The sequence below is a fragment of the Colletes latitarsis genome, unplaced genomic scaffold (genome assembly GCF_051014445.1).
Source record: "Colletes latitarsis isolate SP2378_abdomen unplaced genomic scaffold, iyColLati1 scaffold0007, whole genome shotgun sequence".
NCBI classification, from domain to species: domain Eukaryota; kingdom Metazoa; phylum Arthropoda; class Insecta; order Hymenoptera; family Colletidae; genus Colletes; species Colletes latitarsis.
Genome location: NW_027488367.1, coordinates 17,709,363 through 17,731,518, shown reverse-complemented (window position 1 = coordinate 17,731,518; position 22,156 = coordinate 17,709,363).

Here is a 22,156-nt window from a genome sequence, read left to right as displayed (position 1 = left end):
CGTGATCCAATCCAGCAAAGCCCAGGATCTAGCCATGAAGTATGAGAAATATGCGAAAGTACGAGGGGCGGTCGAGGGCAAATCTTAGACCTAACCTAGACATAACATGCGTTATCCTCTAAGACATTGATCGAAACCAGGTTTAATTGACTGTTTTAGTGTGGTACTACTTTACTACGTGATCCAAAGCAGAAAAAACCCTGGATCAGATCAACATGTATGTTAAAACTGCGAATGTATGACCCTGATGAGGGCAAATCCCAGGCCTAACCCAAACCTAACATGCGTTATCCTCTAAAATATTGATCGAAACCAGGTTTAGTGGACTGTTTCAGCGTGGCATCACATTACTACGTGATCCAAACCAGTGGAAGCCCAGGATCTGGCCAACAAGAATGAGAAATACGCGAAAGTATGAGCTCGACGAGGGCAAATCCTAGACCTAACCCAGACCTAACATGCGTTATCCTCTAAAATATTTATCAAGACCAGGTTTAATGGTCTGCTTCAGTGTGGTACCACATTACTACGTGATCGAAACCAGAAAAAACCCAGGATCAGTTCAAGAAGTATGTGAAGAATGCGAAAGTATGAGCCTGATGAAGGCAAATCCCAGACCTATCCCAGACATAACTTGCGTTATCCACTAAAATATTGATCGAAACCAGGTTTAATTGACAGTTTCAGTGTGATACCACATTACTACGTGATCCAATCCAGCAAAGCCCAGGATCTAGCCATGAAGTATGAGAAATATGCGAAAGTACGAGGGGCGGTCGAGGGCAAATCTTAGACCTAACCTAGACATAACATGCGTTATCCTCTAAGACATTGATCGAAACCAGGTTTAATTGACTGTTTTAGTGTGGTACTACTTTACTACGTGATCCAAAGCAGAAAAAACCCTGGATCAGATCAACATGTATGTTAAAACTGCGAATGTATGACCCTGATGAGGGCAAATCCCAGGCCTAACCCAAACCTAACATGCGTTATCCTCTAAAATATTGATCGAAACCAGGTTTAGTGGACTGTTTCAGCGTGGCATCACATTACTACGTGATCCAAACCAGTGGAAGCCCAGGATCTGGCCAACAAGAAAGAGAAATTCGCGAAAGTACGAGCCTGATGAGAGCAAATCCCAGACCTAACCAAGACCTAACATGAATTATTCTTTAAGATATTGATCGAAACCAGGTTCAATGGACTGTTTCAGTGTGGCACCACGTTACTACGTGATCCGATCCAGAAAAAGCCCAGGATCTAGCCATCAAGTATGAGAAATATGCGAAAGTATGACCCTGATGGGGGCAATTCCCAGACCTAACCTAGACCTAACATGCGTTATCCTCAAAAATATTAATCGAAACCAGGTTTAATGGACTGTTTCAGTGTGGCACCACACTACTACGTGATCCAAACCAGAAAAAACCGAGGACCTGTTCAACAATTATGAGAAATATGCGAAAGTACGAGCCTGATGAGAGCAAATCCCAGAGCTCTCCCAGACCTCACTTGCGTTATCCTCTAAAATATTGATCGAAACCAGGTTTAGTTGACTGTTTCAGTGTCATACCACATTACTACGTGATCCAATCCAGAAAAAGCCCAGGATCTAGCCATGAAGTATGAGAAATATGCGAAAGTATGAGCCTGATGAGGGCAAATTTCAGACCTATGCCAGACATAACTTGCGTTATCCTCTAAAATAATGATCAAACCAGGTTTAATTGACAGTTTCAGTGTGATGCCACATTACTACGTGATCCAATCCAGAAAAAGCCCAGGATATAGCCATGAAGTATGAGAAATATGCGAAAGTATGAGCCTGACGAGGGCATATCCTAGACCTAACCCAGACCTAACATGTGTTATCCCCTAAATTGTTATCAAGACCAGGTTTAATTGAATGTTTCAGTGTGGTACCACATTACTATGTGATCCAAACCAGCAAAGAACCAGGACCTGTTCAACAAGTATGTGAAAAACGCGAAAGTATGTGCCTGATGAAGGCAAATCCCAGACCAATCCCAGACATAACTTGCGTTATCCTCTAAAATATTGATTGAAACCAGGTTTAATTGACTGTTTCAGTGTGATACCACATTACTAAGTGATCCAATCCAGAAAAAGCCCATGATATAGCCATGAAGTATGAGAAATATGCGAAAGTATGAGCCTGACGAGGGCATATCCTAGACCTAACCCAGACCTAACATGCGTTATCCTCTAAAATATTTATCAAGACCAGGTTTAATTGAATGTTTCAGTGTGGTACCACATTACTACGTGATCCAAACCAGCAAAAACCCAGGATCTGTTCAACAAGTATGTGAAAAACGCGAAAGTATGAGCCTCATGAGGGCAAATGCCAGACCTATCCCACATCTAACTTGCGTTGTCCTCTAAAATATTGATGGAAACCAGGTTTAAATGACTGTTTCAGTGTGGTACCACATTACTACGTGATCCAATCCAGAAAAAGTCCAGGATCTAGCCATCAAGTATGAGAAATATGCGAAAGTACGAGCCTGATGAGAGCAAATCCCAGAGATCTCCCAGACCTAACTTGCGTTATCCTCTAAAATATTGATCGAAACCAGGTTTAATTGACTGTTTCAGTGTGGTACCACATTACTACGTGAACCAAACCAGAAAAAAACCCTGGATCTGTTCAACAAGTATGTGAAAATCGCGAAAGTATGAGCCTGATGAGGGCAAATCCCAGACCTATCCCACACCTAACTTGCGTTGTCCTCTAAAATATTTATCAAGACCAGGATTAATTGACTGTTTCAGTGTGGCATCACATTACTACGTGATACAAACCAGTGGAAGCCCAGGATCTGGCCAACAAGAATGAGAAATACGCGAAAGTATGAGCTCGACGAGGGCAAATCCTAGACCTAACCCAGACCTAACATGCGTTATCCTCTAAAATATTTATCAAGACCAGGTTTAATGGTCTGCTTCAGTGTGGTACCACATTACTACGTGATCGAAACCAGAAAAAACCCAGGATCAGTTCAAGAAGTATGTGAAGAATGCGAAAGTATGAGCCTGATGAAGGCAAATCCCAGACCTATCCCAGACATAACTTGCGTTATCCACTAAAATATTGATCGAAACCAGGTTTAATTGACAGTTTCAGTGTGATACCACATTACTACGTGATCCAATCCAGCAAAGCCCAGGATCTAGCCATGAAGTATGAGAAATATGCGAAAGTACGAGGGGCGGTCGAGGGCAAATCTTAGACCTAACCTAGACATAACATGCGTTATCCTCTAAGACATTGATCGAAACCAGGTTTAATTGACTGTTTTAGTGTGGTACTACTTTACTACGTGATCCAAAGCAGAAAAAACCCTGGATCAGATCAACATGTATGTTAAAACTGCGAATGTATGACCCTGATGAGGGCAAATCCCAGGCCTAACCCAAACCTAACATGCGTTATCCTCTAAAATATTGATCGAAACCAGGTTTAGTGGACTGTTTCAGTGTGGTACCACATTACTACGTGATCCAAACCAGCAAAAACCCAGGATCTGCTCAACAAGTATGTGAAAAACGAGAAAGTATGAGCCTGATGAGGGCAAATCTCAGACCTATCCCAGACATAACTTCCGATATCCTCTAAAATAATGATCGAAACCAGGTTTAATTGACTGTTTCAGTGTGATACCACATTACTACGTGATCCAATCCAGAGAAAGCCCAGGATATAGCCATGAAGTATGAGAAATATGCGAAAGTACGAGGGGCGGTCGAGGGCAAATCTTAGACCTAACCTACACATAACATGCGCTATCCTCTAAAACATTGATCGAAACCAGGTTTAGTGGACTGTTTCAGTGTGGTACCACATTACTACGTGATCCAAACCAGCAAAAACCGAGGATCTGTTCAACAAGTATGTGAAAAACGCGAAAGTATGAGCCTGATGAGGGCAAATCCCAGACCTAACCTAGACCTAACATGCGATATCCTCAAAAATATTGATCGAAACCATGTTTAATCGACCGTTTCAGTGTGGTACCACATTACTACGTTATCCAAACCAGAAAAAGCGCAGAATCTGGCCATCAAGTATGAGAAATATGCGAAAGTACGAGCCTGATGAGAGCAAATCCCAGACCTATCCCAGACCTAACTTGCGCTATCCTCTAAAATATTGATCGAAACCAGGTTTAATTGACTGTTTCAGTTTGGTACCACTTTACTACGTGATCCAAAGTAGAAAAAACCCTCGATCAGGTCAACATGTATGTTAAAACTGCGAAAGTATGACCCTGATTAGGGCAAATCCCATACCTATCCCAGACCTAACTTGCGCTATCCTCTAAAATATTGATCGAAACCAGGTTTAATGGACTGTTTCAGTGTGGTACCACATTACTACGTGATCCAAACCAGAAAAAACCCAGGACCTGGTCAACAAGTATGTGAAAAACGCGAAAGTATGAGCCTCATGAAGGCAAATCCCAGACCTATCCCAGACATAACTTGCGATATCCTCTAAAATATTGATCGAAACCAGGTTTAATTGACAGTTTCAGTGTGATACCACATAACTACGTGATCCAATCCAGAAAAAGCCCAGGATCTAGCCATGAAGTATGAGAAATATGCGAAAGCAAGAGCCTGACGAGGGCAAATCCTAGACCTAACCCAGACCTAACATGCGTTATCCTCTAAAATATTTATCAAGACCAGGTTTAATGGTCTGCTTAAGTGTGGTACCACATTACAACGTGATCGAAACCAGAAAAAACCCAGGATCAGTTCAAGAAGTATGTGAAGAATGCGAAAGTATGAGCCTGATGAAGGCAAATCCCAGACCTATCCCAGACATAACTTGCGTTATCCACTAAAATATTGATCGAAACCAGGTTTAATTGACAGTTTCAGTGTGATACCACATTACTACGTGATCCAATCCAGAAAAAGCCCAGGATCTAGCCATGAAGTATGAGAAATATGCGAAAGTATGAGACTGACGAGGGCAAATCCTAGACCTAACCCAGACCTAACATGCGTTATCCTCTATAATATTTATCAAGACCAGGTTTAATGGTCTGCTTCAGTGTGGTACAACATTACTACGTGATCGAAACCAGAAAAACCCAGGATCAGTTCAAGAAGTATGTGAAGAATGCGAAAATATGAGAGTGATGCGGGCAAATCCTAGACCTAACCTAGACATAACATGCGTTATCCTCTAAAATATTGATCGAAACCAGGTCTAATGGACTGTTTCAGTGTGGTACCACATTATTACGTTATCCAAACCAGAAAAAACCCAGGATCTGTTCAACAAGTATGTGAAAAACGCGAAAGTATGAGCCTGATGAGGGCAAATCTTAGACCTAACCTAGACATAACATGCGTTATCCTCTAAGACATTGATCGAAACCAGGTTTAGTGGACTGTTTCAGTGTGGTACCACATTACTACGTGATCCAAACCAGCAAAAACCCAGGATCTGTTCAACAAGTATGTGAAAACCGCGAAAGTATGAGCCTGATGAGGGCAAATCCCAGACCTAACCTAGACCTAACATGCGTTATCCTCAAAAATATTGATTGAAACCAGGTTTAATCGACTGTTTCAGTGTGGTACCACATTACTACGTTATCCAAACCAGAAAAAGCCCAGAATCTGGCCATCAAGTATGAGAAATATGCGAAAGTACGAGCCTGATGAGGGCAAATCTCAGACCTATCCCACACCTAACTTGCGTTGTCCTCTAAAATATTGATGGAAACCACGTTTAAATGACTGTTTCAGTGTGACCCACATTACTACGTGATCCAATCCAGAAAAAGTCCAGGATCTAGCCATCAAGGATGAGAAATATGCGAAAGAATGAGCCTGATGAGTGCAAATCCTAGACCTAACCCAGACCTAACATGCGTTATCCTCTAAAATATTTATCAAGACCAGGATTAATTGACTGTTTCAGTGTGACATCACATTACTACGTGATACAAACCTGTGGAAGCCCAGGATCTGGCCAACAAGAATGAGAAATATGCGAAAGTATGAGCTCGACGAGAGCAAATCCCAGACCTAACCTAGACCTAACATGCGTTATCCTCAAAAATATTGATCGAAACCAGGTTTAATCGACTGTTTCAGTGTGGTACCACATTACTACGTTATCCAAACCAGAAAAAGCCCAGAATCTGGCCATCAAGTATGAGAAATATGCGAAAGTACGAGCCTGATGAGAGCAAATCGCAGACCTATCCCAGACCTAACTTGCGCTATCCCCTAAAATATTGATCGAAACCAGGTTTAATTGACTGTTTCAGTTTGGTACCACTTTACTACGTGATCCAAAGTAGAAAAAACCCTCGATCAGGACAACATGTATGTTAAAACTGCGAAAGTATGACCCTGATTAGGGCAAATCCCAGGCCTAACCTAGATCTAACATGCGTTATCCTCTAAAATCTCTATCGAAACCAGGTTTAATGGACTGTTTCAGAGTGGTACCACATTACTACGTGATCCAAACCAGAAAAAAGCCAGGATCCGTTCAAGCAAGTATGTCAAAAACGCGAAAGTATGAGCCTAATGAGGGCAAATCCCAGACCTATCCCAGACATAACTTGCGTTATCCTCTAAAATATTGATCGAAACCAGGTTTAATTGACTGTTTTAGTGTGGTACTACTTTACTACGTGATCCAAAGCAGAAAAAACCCTGGATCAGATCAACATGTATGTTAAAACTGCGAATGTATGACCCTGATGAGGGCAAATCCCAGGCCTAACCCAAACCTAACATGCGTTATCCTCTAAAATATTGATCGAAACCAGGTTTAGTGGACTGTTTAAGTGTGGTACCACATTACTACGTGATCCAAACCAGCAAAAACCCAGGATCTGTTCAACAAGTATGTGAAAAACGCGAAAGTATGAGCCTGATGAGGGCAAATCTCAGACCTATCCCAGACATAACTTGCGTTATCCTCTAAAATAATGATCGAAACCAGGTTTAATTGACTGTTTGAGTGTGATACCACATTACTACGTGCTCCAATCCAGAGAAAGCCCAGGATATAGCCATGAAGTATGAGAAATATGCGAAAGTACGAGCCTGTCGAGGGCAAATCTTAGACCTAACCTAGACATAACATGCGTTATCCTCTAAAACATTGATCGAAACCAGGTTTAGTGGACTGTTTCAGTGTGGTACCACATTACTATGTGATCCAAACCAGCAAAAACAGAGGATCTGTTCAACAAGTATGTGAAAAACGCGAAAGTATGAGCCTGATGAGGGCAAATCCCAGACCTAACCTAGACCTAACATGCGATATCCTCAAAAATATTGATCGAAACCAGGTTTAATCGACCGTTTCAGTGTGGTACCACATTACTACGTTATCCAAACCAGAAAAAGCGCAGAATCTGGCCATCAAGTATGAGAAATATGCGAAAGTACGAGCCTGATGAGAGCAAATCCCAGACCTATCCCAGACCTAACATGCGTTATCCTCTAAAACATTGATCGAAACCAGGTTTAGTGGACTGTTTCAGTGTGGTACCACATTACTACGTGATCCAAACCAGCAAAAACAGAGGATCTGTTCAACATGTATGTTAAAACTGCGAATGTATGACCCTGATGAGGGCAAATCCCAGGCCTAACCCAAACCTAACATGCGTTATCCTCTAAAACATTGATCGAAACCAGGTTTAGTGGACTGTTTCAGTGTGGTACCACATTACTACGTGATCCAAACCAGCAAAAACCCAGGATCTGTTCAACAAGTATGTGAAAAACGCGAAAGTACGAGCCTGTCGAGGGCAAATCTTAGACCTAACCTAGACCTAACTTGCGATATCCTCAAAAATATTGATCGAAACCAGGTTTAATGGACTGTTTCAGTTTGGTACCACTTTACTACGTGATCCAAAGTAGAAAAAACCCTCGATCAGGTCAACATGTATGTTAAAACTGCGAAAGTATGACCCTGATTAGGGCAAATCCCAGGCCTAACCTAGATCTAACATGCGTTATCCTCTAAAATCCTTATCGAAACCAGGTTTAATGGACTGTTTCAGAGTGGTACCACGTTACTACGTGATCCAAACCAGAAAAAACGCAGAATCCGTTCAAACAAGTATGTGAAAAACGCGAAAGTATGAGCCTGATGAGGGCAAATCTCAGACCTATCCCAGACATAACTTGCGTTATCCTCTAAAATAATGATCGAAACCAGGTTTAATTGACTGTTTCAGTGTGGTACCACATTACTACGTGATCCAATCCAGAAAAAGTCCAGGATCTAGCCATCAAGTATGAGAAATATGCGAAAGAATGAGCCTGATGAGGGCAAATCCTAGACCTAACCCAGACCTAACATGCGTTATCCTCTTAAATATTTATCAAGACCAGGATTAATTGACTGTTTCAGTGTGGCATCACATTACTACGTGATACAAACCAGTGGAAGCCCAGGATCTGGCCAACAAGAATGAGAAATATGCGAAAGTATGAGCTCGACGAGAGCAAATCCCAGACCTAACCTAGACCTAACATGCGTTATCCTCAAAAATATTGATCGAACCCAGGTTTAATGGACTGTTTCAGTGTGGTACCACATTACTACCTGATCCAATCCAGAAAAAGTCCAGGATCTAGCCATCAAGTATGAGAAATATGCGAAAGAATGAGCCTGATGAGGGCAAATCCTAAACCTAACCCAGACCTAACATAAGTTATCCTCTAAAATATTTCTCAAGACGAGGATTAATTGACTGTTTCAGTGTGGCATCACGTTACTACGTGATCCAAACCAGTGGAAGCCCAGGATCTGGTCAACAAGAATGAGAAATATGCGAAAGTATGAGCCTGACGAGAGCAAATCCCAGACCTGACCTAGACCTAACATGCGTTATCCTCTAAAATATTTATCGAAACCAGGTTTAATTTACTGCTTCAGTGTGGTACCACTTTGCTACGTGACCCAAAGCAGAAAAAACCATCGATCAGGTCAACATGTATGTTAAAACTGCGAAAGTATGACCCTGATGAGGGCAAATCCCAGACGTAACCTAGACCTAACATGTGTTATCCTCTGAAATAATAATCGAAACCAGGTTTAATGGTCTGCTTCAGTGCGGTACCACATTACTACGTGATCCAAACCAGAAAAAACCCAGGATCTGTTCAACAAGTATGTGAAAAACGCGAAAGTATGAGCCTGATGAGGGCAAATCCCAGAACTATCCGAAACATAACATGTGTTATCCTCTAAAATATTGATCGAAACCAGGTTTAATTGACCGTTTCAGTGTGATACCACATTACTACGTGATCCAATCCAGAAAGAGCCCAGGATATAGTCATGAAGTATGAGAAATATGCGAATGTATGAGCCTGACGAGGGCTAATCCTAGAACTAACCCAGACTTAACATGCGTCATCCTCTAAAATATTTATCAAGACCAGGTTTAATTGAATGTTTCAGTGTGGTACCACATTACTACGATATCCAAACCAGCAAAAACCCAGGATCTGTTCAACAAGTATGTGAAAAAAGCGAAAGAATGAGCCTGATGAGGGCAAATCTCAGACCTATCCCAGACATAACTTGCGTTATCCTCTAAAATAATGATCGAAACCAGGTTTAATTGGCTGTTCAGTGTGATACCACATTTCTACGTGATCCAATCCAGAAAAAGCCCAGGATATAGGCATGAAGTATGAGAAATATGCGAAAGTATGAGGCTGACGAGTGCAAATCCTAGACCTAACCCAGACCTAACATGCGTTATCCTCTAAAATATTGGTCGAAAGCAGGTTCAATGGACTATTTCAGTGTGGTACCACGTTACTACGTGATCCTACCCAACAAAAGCCCAGGATCTAGCCATCAAGTATGAGAAATATGCGAAAGTACGAGCCTGATGATAGCAAATCCCCGACCTAACCAAGACCTAACATGAATTATTCTCTAAGATATTGATCGAAACCAGGTTTAATGGACTGTTTCAGTGTGGTACCACATTACTACGTGATCCAAACCAGAAAATACTCAGGATCTGTTAAACAAGTATGTGAAAAACGCGAAAGTATGACCCTGATGTGGCCAAATCCCAGGCCTAACCTAGACCTAACATGCGTTATCCTCTAAAATATTGATCGAAAGCAGGTTCAATGGACTGTTTCAGTGTGGTACCACGTTACTACGTGATCCTATCCAGAAAAACCCCAGGATCTAGCCATCAAGTATGAGAAATATGCGAAAGAATGAGCCTGATGAGGGCAAATCCTAGACCAAATCCAGACCTAACACGCGTTATCCTCCAAAATATTTATCAAGACCAGGATTAATTGACTGTTTCAGCGTGGCATCACATTACTACGTGATCCAAACCAGTGGAAGCCCAGGATCTGGCCAACAAGAAAGAGAAATATGCGAAAGTACGAGCCTGATGAGAGCAAATCCCAGACCTAACCAAGACCTAACATGAAGTGTTCTCTAAGATATTGATCGAAACCAGGTTTAATGGACTGTTTCAGGGTGGCATCACATTACGACGTGATCCAAACCAGTGGAAGCCTAGGATCTGGCCAACAAGAATGAGAAATATGCGAAAGTATGACCCTGATGGGGGCAATTCCCAAACCTAACCTAGACCTAACATGTGTTATCCTCCAAAATATTTATCAAGACCAGGATTAATTGACTGTTTCAGCGTGGCATCACATTACTACGTGATCCAAACCAGTGGAAGCCCAGGATATAGCCATGAAGTATGAGAAATATGCGAAAGTACGAGCCTGTCGAGGGCAAATCTTAGACCTAACCTAGACATAACATGCGTTATCCTCTAAAACATTGATCGAAACCAGGTTTAGTGGACTGTTTCAGTGTGGCACCACACTACTACGTGATCCAAACCAGAAAAAACCGAGGACCTGTTCAACAATTATGAGAAATATGCGAAAGTACGAGCCTGATGAGGGCAAATCCCAGACCTAACCTAGACCTAACATGCGATATCCTCAAAAATATTGATCGAAACCAGGTTTAGTTGACTGTTTCAGTGTCATACCACATTACTACGTGATCCAATCCAGAAAAAGCCCAGGATCTAGCCATGAAGTATGAGAAATATGCGAAAGTATGAGCCTGATGAGGGCAAATTTCAGACCTATGCCAGACATAACTTGCGTTATCCTCTAAAATAATGATCAAACCAGGTTTAATTGACAGTTGCAGTGTGATGCCACATTACTACGTGATCCAATCCAGAAAAAGCCCAGGATATAGCCATGAAGTATGAGAAATATGCGAAAGTATGAGCCTGACGAGGGCATATCCTAGACCTAACCCAGACCTAACATGTGTTATCCCCTAAATTGTTATCAAGACCAGGTTTAATTGAATGTTTCAGTGTGGTACCACATTACTATGTGATCCAAACCAGCAAAGAACCAGGACCTGTTCAACAAGTATGTGAAAAACGCGAAAGTATGTGCCTGATGAAGGCAAATCCCAGACCAATCCCAGACATAACTTGCGTTATCCTCTAAAATATTGATTGAAACCAGGTTTAATTGACTGTTTCAGTGTGATACCACATTACTAAGTGATCCAATCCAGAAAAAGCCCATGATATAGCCATGAAGTATGAGAAATATGCGAAAGTATGAGCCTGACGAGGGCATATCCTAGACCTAACCCAGACCTAACATGCGTTATCCTCTAAAATATTTATCAAGACCAGGTTTAATTGAATGTTTCAGTGTGGTACCACATTACTACGTGATCCAAACCAGCAAAAACCCAGGATCTGTTCAACAAGTATGTGAAAAACGCGAAAGTATGAGCCTCATGAGGGCAAATGCCAGACCTATCCCACATCTAACTTGCGTTGTCCTCTAAAATATTGATGGAAACCAGGTTTAAATGACTGTTTCAGTGTGGTACCACATTACTACGTGATCCAATCCAGAAAAAGTCCAGGATCTAGCCATCAAGTATGAGAAATATGCGAAAGTACGAGCCTGATGAGAGCAAATCCCAGAGATCTCCCAGACCTAACTTGCGTTATCCTCTAAAATATTGATCGAAACCAGGTTTAATTGACTGTTTCAGTGTGGTACCACATTACTACGTGAACCAAACCAGAAAAAAACCCTGGATCTGTTCAACAAGTATGTGAAAATCGCGAAAGTATGAGCCTGATGAGGGCAAATCCCAGACCTATCCCACACCTAACTTGCGTTGTCCTCTAAAATATTTATCAAGACCAGGATTAATTGACTGTTTCAGTGTGGCATCACATTACTACGTGATACAAACCAGTGGAAGCCCAGGATCTGGCCAACAAGAATGAGAAATACGCGAAAGTATGAGCTCGACGAGGGCAAATCCTAGACCTAACCCAGACCTAACATGCGTTATCCTCTAAAATATTTATCAAGACCAGGTTTAATGGTCTGCTTCAGTGTGGTACCACATTACTACGTGATCGAAACCAGAAAAAACCCAGGATCAGTTCAAGAAGTATGTGAAGAATGCGAAAGTATGAGCCTGATGAAGGCAAATCCCAGACCTATCCCAGACATAACTTGCGTTATCCACTAAAATATTGATCGAAACCAGGTTTAATTGACAGTTTCAGTGTGATACCACATTACTACGTGATCCAATCCAGCAAAGCCCAGGATCTAGCCATGAAGTATGAGAAATATGCGAAAGTACGAGGGGCGGTCGAGGGCAAATCTTAGACCTAACCTAGACATAACATGCGTTATCCTCTAAGACATTGATCGAAACCAGGTTTAATTGACTGTTTTAGTGTGGTACTACTTTACTACGTGATCCAAAGCAGAAAAAACCCTGGATCAGATCAACATGTATGTTAAAACTGCGAATGTATGACCCTGATGAGGGCAAATCCCAGGCCTAACCCAAACCTAACATGCGTTATCCTCTAAAATATTGATCGAAACCAGGTTTAGTGGACTGTTTCAGTGTGGTACCACATTACTACGTGATCCAAACCAGCAAAAACCCAGGATCTGCTCAACAAGTATGTGAAAAACGAGAAAGTATGAGCCTGATGAGGGCAAATCTCAGACCTATCCCAGACATAACTTCCGATATCCTCTAAAATAATGATCGAAACCAGGTTTAATTGACTGTTTCAGTGTGATACCACATTACTACGTGATCCAATCCAGAGAAAGCCCAGGATATAGCCATGAAGTATGAGAAATATGCGAAAGTACGAGGGGCGGTCGAGGGCAAATCTTAGACCTAACCTACACATAACATGCGTTATCCTCTAAAACATTGATCGAAACCAGGTTTAGTGGACTGTTTCAGTGTGGTACCACATTACTACGTGATCCAAACCAGCAAAAACCGAGGATCTGTTCAACAAGTATGTGAAAAACGCGAAAGTATGAGCCTGATGAGGGCAAATCCCAGACCTAACCTAGACCTAACATGCGATATCCTCAAAAATATTGATCGAAACCATGTTTAATCGACCGTTTCAGTGTGGTACCACATTACTACGTTATCCAAACCAGAAAAAGCGCAGAATCTGGCCATCAAGTATGAGAAATATGCGAAAGTACGAGCCTGATGAGAGCAAATCCCAGACCTATCCCAGACCTAACTTGCGCTATCCTCTAAAATATTGATCGAAACCAGGTTTAATTGACTGTTTCAGTTTGGTACCACTTTACTACGTGATCCAAAGTAGAAAAAACCCTCGATCAGGTCAACATGTATGTTAAAACTGCGAAAGTATGACCCTGATTAGGGCAAATCCCATACCTATCCCAGACCTAACTTGCGCTATCCTCTAAAATATTGATCGAAACCAGGTTTAATGGACTGTTTCAGTGTGGTACCACATTACTACGTGATCCAAACCAGAAAAAACCCAGGACCTGTTCAACAAGTATGTGAAAAACGCGAAAGTATGAGCCTCATGAAGGCAAATCCCAGACCTATCCCAGACATAACTTGCGATATCCTCTAAAATATTGATCGAAACCAGGTTTAATTGACAGTTTCAGTGTGATACCACATAACTACGTGATCCAATCCAGAAAAAGCCCAGGATCTAGCCATGAAGTATGAGAAATATGCGAAAGCAAGAGCCTGACGAGGGCAAATCCTAGACCTAACCCAGACCTAACATGCGTTATCCTCTAAAATATTTATCAAGACCAGGTTTAATGGTCTGCTTAAGTGTGGTACCACATTACAACGTGATCGAAACCAGAAAAAACCCAGGATCAGTTCAAGAAGTATGTGAAGAATGCGAAAGTATGAGCCTGATGAAGGCAAATCCCAGACCTATCCCAGACATAACTTGCGTTATCCACTAAAATATTGATCGAAACCAGGTTTAATTGACAGTTTCAGTGTGATACCACATTACTACGTGATCCAATCCAGAAAAAGCCCAGGATCTAGCCATGAAGTATGAGAAATATGCGAAAGTATGAGACTGACGAGGGCAAATCCTAGACCTAACCCAGACCTAACATGCGTTATCCTCTATAATATTTATCAAGACCAGGTTTAATGGTCTGCTTCAGTGTGGTACAACATTACTACGTGATCGAAACCAGAAAAACCCAGGATCAGTTCAAGAAGTATGTGAAGAATGCGAAAATATGAGAGTGATGCGGGCAAATCCTAGACCTAACCTAGACATAACATGCGTTATCCTCTAAAATATTGATCGAAACCAGGTCTAATGGACTGTTTCAGTGTGGTACCACATTATTACGTTATCCAAACCAGAAAAAACCCAGGATCTGTTCAACAAGTATGTGAAAAACGCGAAAGTATGAGCCTGATGAGGGCAAATCTTAGACCTAACCTAGACATAACATGCGTTATCCTCTAAGACATTGATCGAAACCAGGTTTAGTGGACTGTTTCAGTGTGGTACCACATTACTACGTGATCCAAACCAGCAAAAACCCAGGATCTGTTCAACAAGTATGTGAAAACCGCGAAAGTATGAGCCTGATGAGGGCAAATCCCAGACCTAACCTAGACCTAACATGCGTTATCCTCAAAAATATTGATTGAAACCAGGTTTAATCGACTGTTTCAGTGTGGTACCACATTACTACGTTATCCAAACCAGAAAAAGCCCAGAATCTGGCCATCAAGTATGAGAAATATGCGAAAGTACGAGCCTGATGAGGGCAAATCTCAGACCTATCCCACACCTAACTTGCGTTGTCCTCTAAAATATTGATGGAAACCACGTTTAAATGACTGTTTCAGTGTGACCCACATTACTACGTGATCCAATCCAGAAAAAGTCCAGGATCTAGCCATCAAGGATGAGAAATATGCGAAAGAATGAGCCTGATGAGTGCAAATCCTAGACCTAACCCAGACCTAACATGCGTTATCCTCTAAAATATTTATCAAGACCAGGATTAATTGACTGTTTCAGTGTGGCATCACATTACTACGTGATACAAACCTGTGGAAGCCCAGGATCTGGCCAACAAGAATGAGAAATATGCGAAAGTATGAGCTCGACGAGAGCAAATCCCAGACCTAACCTAGACCTAACATGCGTTATCCTCAAAAATATTGATCGAAACCAGGTTTAATCGACTGTTTCAGTGTGGTACCACATTACTACGTTATCCAAACCAGAAAAAGCCCAGAATCTGGCCATCAAGTATGAGAAATATGCGAAAGTACGAGCCTGATGAGAGCAAATCGCAGACCTATCCCAGACCTAACTTGCGCTATCCCCTAAAATATTGATCGAAACCAGGTTTAATTGACTGTTTCAGTTTGGTACCACTTTACTACGTGATCCAAAGTAGAAAAAACCCTCGATCAGGACAACATGTATGTTAAAACTGCGAAAGTATGACCCTGATTAGGGCAAATCCCAGGCCTAACCTAGATCTAACATGCGTTATCCTCTAAAATCTCTATCGAAACCAGGTTTAATGGACTGTTTCAGAGTGGTACCACATTACTACGTGATCCAAACCAGAAAAAAGCCAGGATCCGTTCAAGCAAGTATGTCAAAAACGCGAAAGTATGAGCCTAATGAGGGCAAATCCCAGACCTATCCCAGACATAACTTGCGTTATCCTCTAAAATATTGATCGAAACCAGGTTTAATTGACTGTTTTAGTGTGGTACTACTTTACTACGTGATCCAAAGCAGAAAAAACCCTGGATCAGATCAACATGTATGTTAAAACTGCGAATGTATGACCCTGATGAGGGCAAATCCCAGGCCTAACCCAAACCTAACATGCGTTATCCTCTAAAATATTGATCGAAACCAGGTTTAGTGGACTGTTTAAGTGTGGTACCACATTACTACGTGATCCAAACCAGCAAAAACCCAGGATCTGTTCAACAAGTATGTGAAAAACGCGAAAGTATGAGCCTGATGAGGGCAAATCTCAGACCTATCCCAGACATAACTTGCGTTATCCTCTAAAATAATGATCGAAACCAGGTTTAATTGACTGTTTGAGTGTGATACCACATTACTACGTGCTCCAATCCAGAGAAAGCCCAGGATATAGCCATGAAGTATGAGAAATATGCGAAAGTACGAGCCTGTCGAGGGCAAATCTTAGACCTAACCTAGACATAACATGCGTTATCCTCTAAAACATTGATCGAAACCAGGTTTAGTGGACTGTTTCAGTGTGGTACCACATTACTATGTGATCCAAACCAGCAAAAACAGAGGATCTGTTCAACAAGTATGTGAAAAACGCGAAAGTATGAGCCTGATGAGGGCAAATCCCAGACCTAACCTAGACCTAACATGCGATATCCTCAAAAATATTGATCGAAACCAGGTTTAATCGACCGTTTCAGTGTGGTACCACATTACTACGTTATCCAAACCAGAAAAAGCGCAGAATCTGGCCATCAAGTATGAGAAATATGCGAAAGTACGAGCCTGATGAGAGCAAATCCCAGACCTATCCCAGACCTAACATGCGTTATCCTCTAAAACATTGATCGAAACCAGGTTTAGTGGACTGTTTCAGTGTGGTACCACATTACTACGTGATCCAAACCAGCAAAAACAGAGGATCTGTTCAACATGTATGTTAAAACTGCGAATGTATGACCCTGATGAGGGCAAATCCCAGGCCTAACCCAAACCTAACATGCGTTATCCTCTAAAACATTGATCGAAACCAGGTTTAGTGGACTGTTTCAGTGTGGTACCACATTACTACGTGATCCAAACCAGCAAAAACCCAGGATCTGTTCAACAAGTATGTGAAAAACGCGAAAGTACGAGCCTGTCGAGGGCAAATCTTAGACCTAACCTAGACCTAACTTGCGATATCCTCAAAAATATTGATCGAAACCAGGTTTAATGGACTGTTTCAGTTTGGTACCACTTTACTACGTGATCCAAAGTAGAAAAAACCCTCGATCAGGTCAACATGTATGTTAAAACTGCGAAAGTATGACCCTGATTAGGGCAAATCCCAGGCCTAACCTAGATCTAACATGCGTTATCCTCTAAAATCCTTATCGAAACCAGGTTTAATGGACTGTTTCAGAGTGGTACCACGTTACTACGTGATCCAAACCAGAAAAAACGCAGAATCCGTTCAAACAAGTATGTGAAAAACGCGAAAGTATGAGCCTGATGAGGGCAAATCTCAGACCTATCCCAGACATAACTTGCGTTATTCTCTAAAATAATGATCGAAACCAGGTTTAATTGACTGTTTCAGTGTGGTACCACATTACTACGTGATCCAATCCAGAAAAAGTCCAGGATCTAGCCATCAAGTATGAGAAATATGCGAAAGAATGAGCCTGATGAGGGCAAATCCTAGACCTAACCCAGACCTAACATGCGTTATCCTCTTAAATATTTATCAAGACCAGGATTAATTGACTGTTTCAGTGTGGCATCACATTACTACGTGATACAAACCAGTGGAAGCCCAGGATCTGGCCAACAAGAATGAGAAATATGCGAAAGTATGAGCTCGACGAGAGCAAATCCCAGACCTAACCTAGACCTAACATGCGTTATCCTCAAAAATATTGATCGAACCCAGGTTTAATGGACTGTTTCAGTGTGGTACCACATTACTACCTGATCCAATCCAGAAAAAGTCCAGGATCTAGCCATCAAGTATGAGAAATATGCGAAAGAATGAGCCTGATGAGGGCAAATCCTAAACCTAACCCAGACCTAACATAAGTTATCCTCTAAAATATTTCTCAAGACGAGGATTAATTGACTGTTTCAGTGTGGCATCACGTTACTACGTGATCCAAACCAGTGGAAGCCCAGGATCTGGTCAACAAGAATGAGAAATATGCGAAAGTATGAGCCTGACGAGAGCAAATCCCAGACCTGACCTAGACCTAACATGCGTTATCCTCTAAAATATTTATCGAAACCAGGTTTAATTTACTGCTTCAGTGTGGTACCACTTTGCTACGTGACCCAAAGCAGAAAAAACCATCGATCAGGTCAACATGTATGTTAAAACTGCGAAAGTATGACCCTGATGAGGGCAAATCCCAGACGTAACCTAGACCTAACATGTGTTATCCTCTGAAATAATAATCGAAACCAGGTTTAATGGTCTGCTTCAGTGCGGTACCACATTACTACGTGATCCAAACCAGAAAAAACCCTGGATCTGTTCAACAAGTATGTGAAAAACGCGAAAGTATGAGCCTGATGAGGGCAAATCCCAGAACTATCCGAGACATAACATGTGTTATCCTCTAAAATATTGATCGAAACCAGGTTTAATTGACCGTTTCAGTGTGATACCACATTACTACGTGATCCAATCCAGAAAGAGCCCAGGATATAGTCATGAAGTATGAGAAATATGCGAATGTATGAGCCTGACGAGGGCTAATCCTAGAACTAACCCAGACTTAACATGCGTCATCCTCTAAAATATTTATCAAGACCAGGTTTAATTGAATGTTTCAGTGTGGTACCACATTACTACGATATCCAAACCAGCAAAAACCCAGGATCTGTTCAACAAGTATGTGAAAAAAGCGAAAGAATGAGCCTGATGAGGGCAAATCTCAGACCTATCCCAGACATAACTTGCGTTATCCTCTAAAATAATGATCGAAACCAGGTTTAATTGGCTGTTCAGTGTGATACCACATTTCTACGTGATCCAATCCAGAAAAAGCCCAGGATATAGGCATGAAGTATGAGAAATATGCGAAAGTATGAGGCTGACGAGTGCAAATCCTAGACCTAACCCAGACCTAACATGCGTTATCCTCTAAAATATTGGTCGAAAGCAGGTTCAATGGACTGTTTCAGTGTGGTACCACGTTACTACGTGATCCTACCCAACAAAAGCCCAGGATCTAGCCATCAAGTATGAGAAATATGCGAAAGTACGAGCCTGATGATAGCAAATCCCCGACCTAACCAAGACCTAACATGAATTATTCTCTAAGATATTGATCGAAACCAGGTTTAATGGACTGTTTCAGTGTGGTACCACATTACTACGTGATCCAAACCAGAAAATACTCAGGATCTGTTAAACAAGTATGTGAAAAACGCGAAAGTATGACCCTGATGTGGCCAAATCCCAGGCCTAACCTAGACCTAACATGCGTTATCCTCTAAAATATTGATCGAAAGCAGGTTCAATGGACTGTTTCAGTGTGGTACCACGTTACTACGTGATCCTATCCAGAAAAACCCCAGGATCTAGCCATCAAGTATGAGAAATATGCGAAAGAATGAGCCTGATGAGGGCAAATCCTAGACCAAATCCAGACCTAACACGCGTTATCCTCCAAAATATTTATCAAGACCAGGATTAATTGACTGTTTCAGCGTGGCATCACATTACTACGTGATCCAAACCAGTGGAAGCCCAGGATCTGGCCAACAAGAAAGAGAAATATGCGAAAGTACGAGCCTGATGAGAGCAAATCCCAGACCTAACCAAGACCTAACATGAAGTGTTCTCTAAGATATTGATCGAAACCAGGTTTAATGGACTGTTTCAGGGTGGCATCACATTACGACGTGATCCAAACCAGTGGAAGCCTAGGATCTGGCCAACAAGAATGAGAAATATGCGAAAGTATGACCCTGATGGGGGCAATTCCCAAACCTAACCTAGACCTAACATGTGTTATCCTCCAAAATATTTATCAAGACCAGGATTAATTGACTGTTTCAGCGTGGCATCACATTACTACGTGATCCAAACCAGTGGAAGCCCAGGATCTGGCCAACAAGAAAGAGAAATATGCGAAAGTACGAGCCTGATGAGAGCAAATCCCAGACCTAACCAAGACCTAACATGAAGTGTTCTCTAAGATATTGATCGAAACCAGGTTTAATGGACTGTTTCAGGGTGGCATCACATTACGACGTGATCCAAACCAGTGGAAGCCCAGGATCTGGCCAACAAGAATGAGAAATATGCGAAAGTATGAGCCTGACGAGAGCAAATCCCAGACCTGACCTAGACCTAACATGCGTTATCCTCTAAAATATTTATCGAAACCAGGTTTAATTTACTGCTTCAGTGTGGTACCACTTTGCTACGTGACCCAAAGCAGAAAAAACCATCGATCAGGTCAACATGTATGTTAAAACTGCGAAAGTATGACCCTGATGAGGGCAAATCCCAGACGTAACCTAGACCTAACATGTGTTATCCTCTGAAATAATAATCGAAACCAGGTTTAATGGTCTGCTTCAGTGCGGTACCACATTACTACGTGATCCAAACCAGAAAAAACCCAGGATCTGTTCAACAAGTATGTGAAAAACGCGAAAGTATGAGCCTGATGAGGGCAAATCCCAGAACTATCCGAGACATAACATGTGTTATCCTCTAAAATATTGATCGAAACCAGGTTTAATTGACCGTTTCAGTGTGATACCACATTACTACGTGATCCAATCCAGAAAGAGCCCAGGATATAGTCATGAAGTATGAGAAATATGCGAATGTATGAGCCTGACGAGGGCAAATCCTAGAACTAACCCAGACTTAACATGCGTCATCCTCTAAAATATTTATCAAGACCAGGTTTAATTGAATGTTTCAGTGTGGTACCACATTACTACGATATCCAAACCAGCAAAAACCCAGGATCTGTTCAACAAGTATGTGAAAAAAGCGAAAGAATGAGCCTGATGAGGGCAAATCTCAGACCTATCCCAGACATAACTTGCGTTATCCTCTAAAATAATGATCGAAACCAGGTTTAATTGGCTGTTCAGTGTGATACCACATTTCTACGTGATCCAATCCAGAAAAAGCCCAGGATATAGGCATGAAGTATGAGAAATATGCGAAAGTATGAGGCTGACGAGTGCAAATCCTAGACCTAACCCAGACCTAACATGCGTTATCCTCTAAAATATTGGTCGAAAGCAGGTTCAATGGACTGTTTCAGTGTGGTACCACGTTACTACGTGATCCTACCCAACAAAAGCCCAGGATCTAGCCATCAAGTATGAGAAATATGCGAAAGTACGAGCCTGATGATAGCAAATCCCCGACCTAACCAAGACCTAACATGAATTATTCTCTAAGATATTGATCGAAACCAGGTTTAATGGACTGTTTCAGTGTGGTACCACATTACTACGTGATCCAAACCAGAAAATACTCAGGATCTGTTAAACAAGTATGTGAAAAACGCGAAAGTATGACCCTGATGTGGCCAAATCCCAGGCCTAACCTAGACCTAACATGCGTTATCCTCTAAAATATTGATCGAAAGCAGGTTCAATGGACTGTTTCAGTGTGGTACCACGTTACTACGTGATCCTATCCAGAAAAACCCCAGGATCTAGCCATCAAGTATGAGAAATATGCGAAAGAATGAGCCTGATGAGGGCAAATCCTAGACCAAATCCAGACCTAACACGCGTTATCCTCCAAAATATTTATCAAGACCAGGATTAATTGACTGTTTCAGCGTGGCATCACATTACTACGTGATCCAAACCAGTGGAAGCCCAGGATCTGGCCAACAAGAAAGAGAAATATGCGAAAGTACGAGCCTGATGAGAGCAAATCCCAGACCTAACCAAGACCTAACATGAAGTGTTCTCTAAGATATTGATCGAAACCAGGTTTAATGGACTGT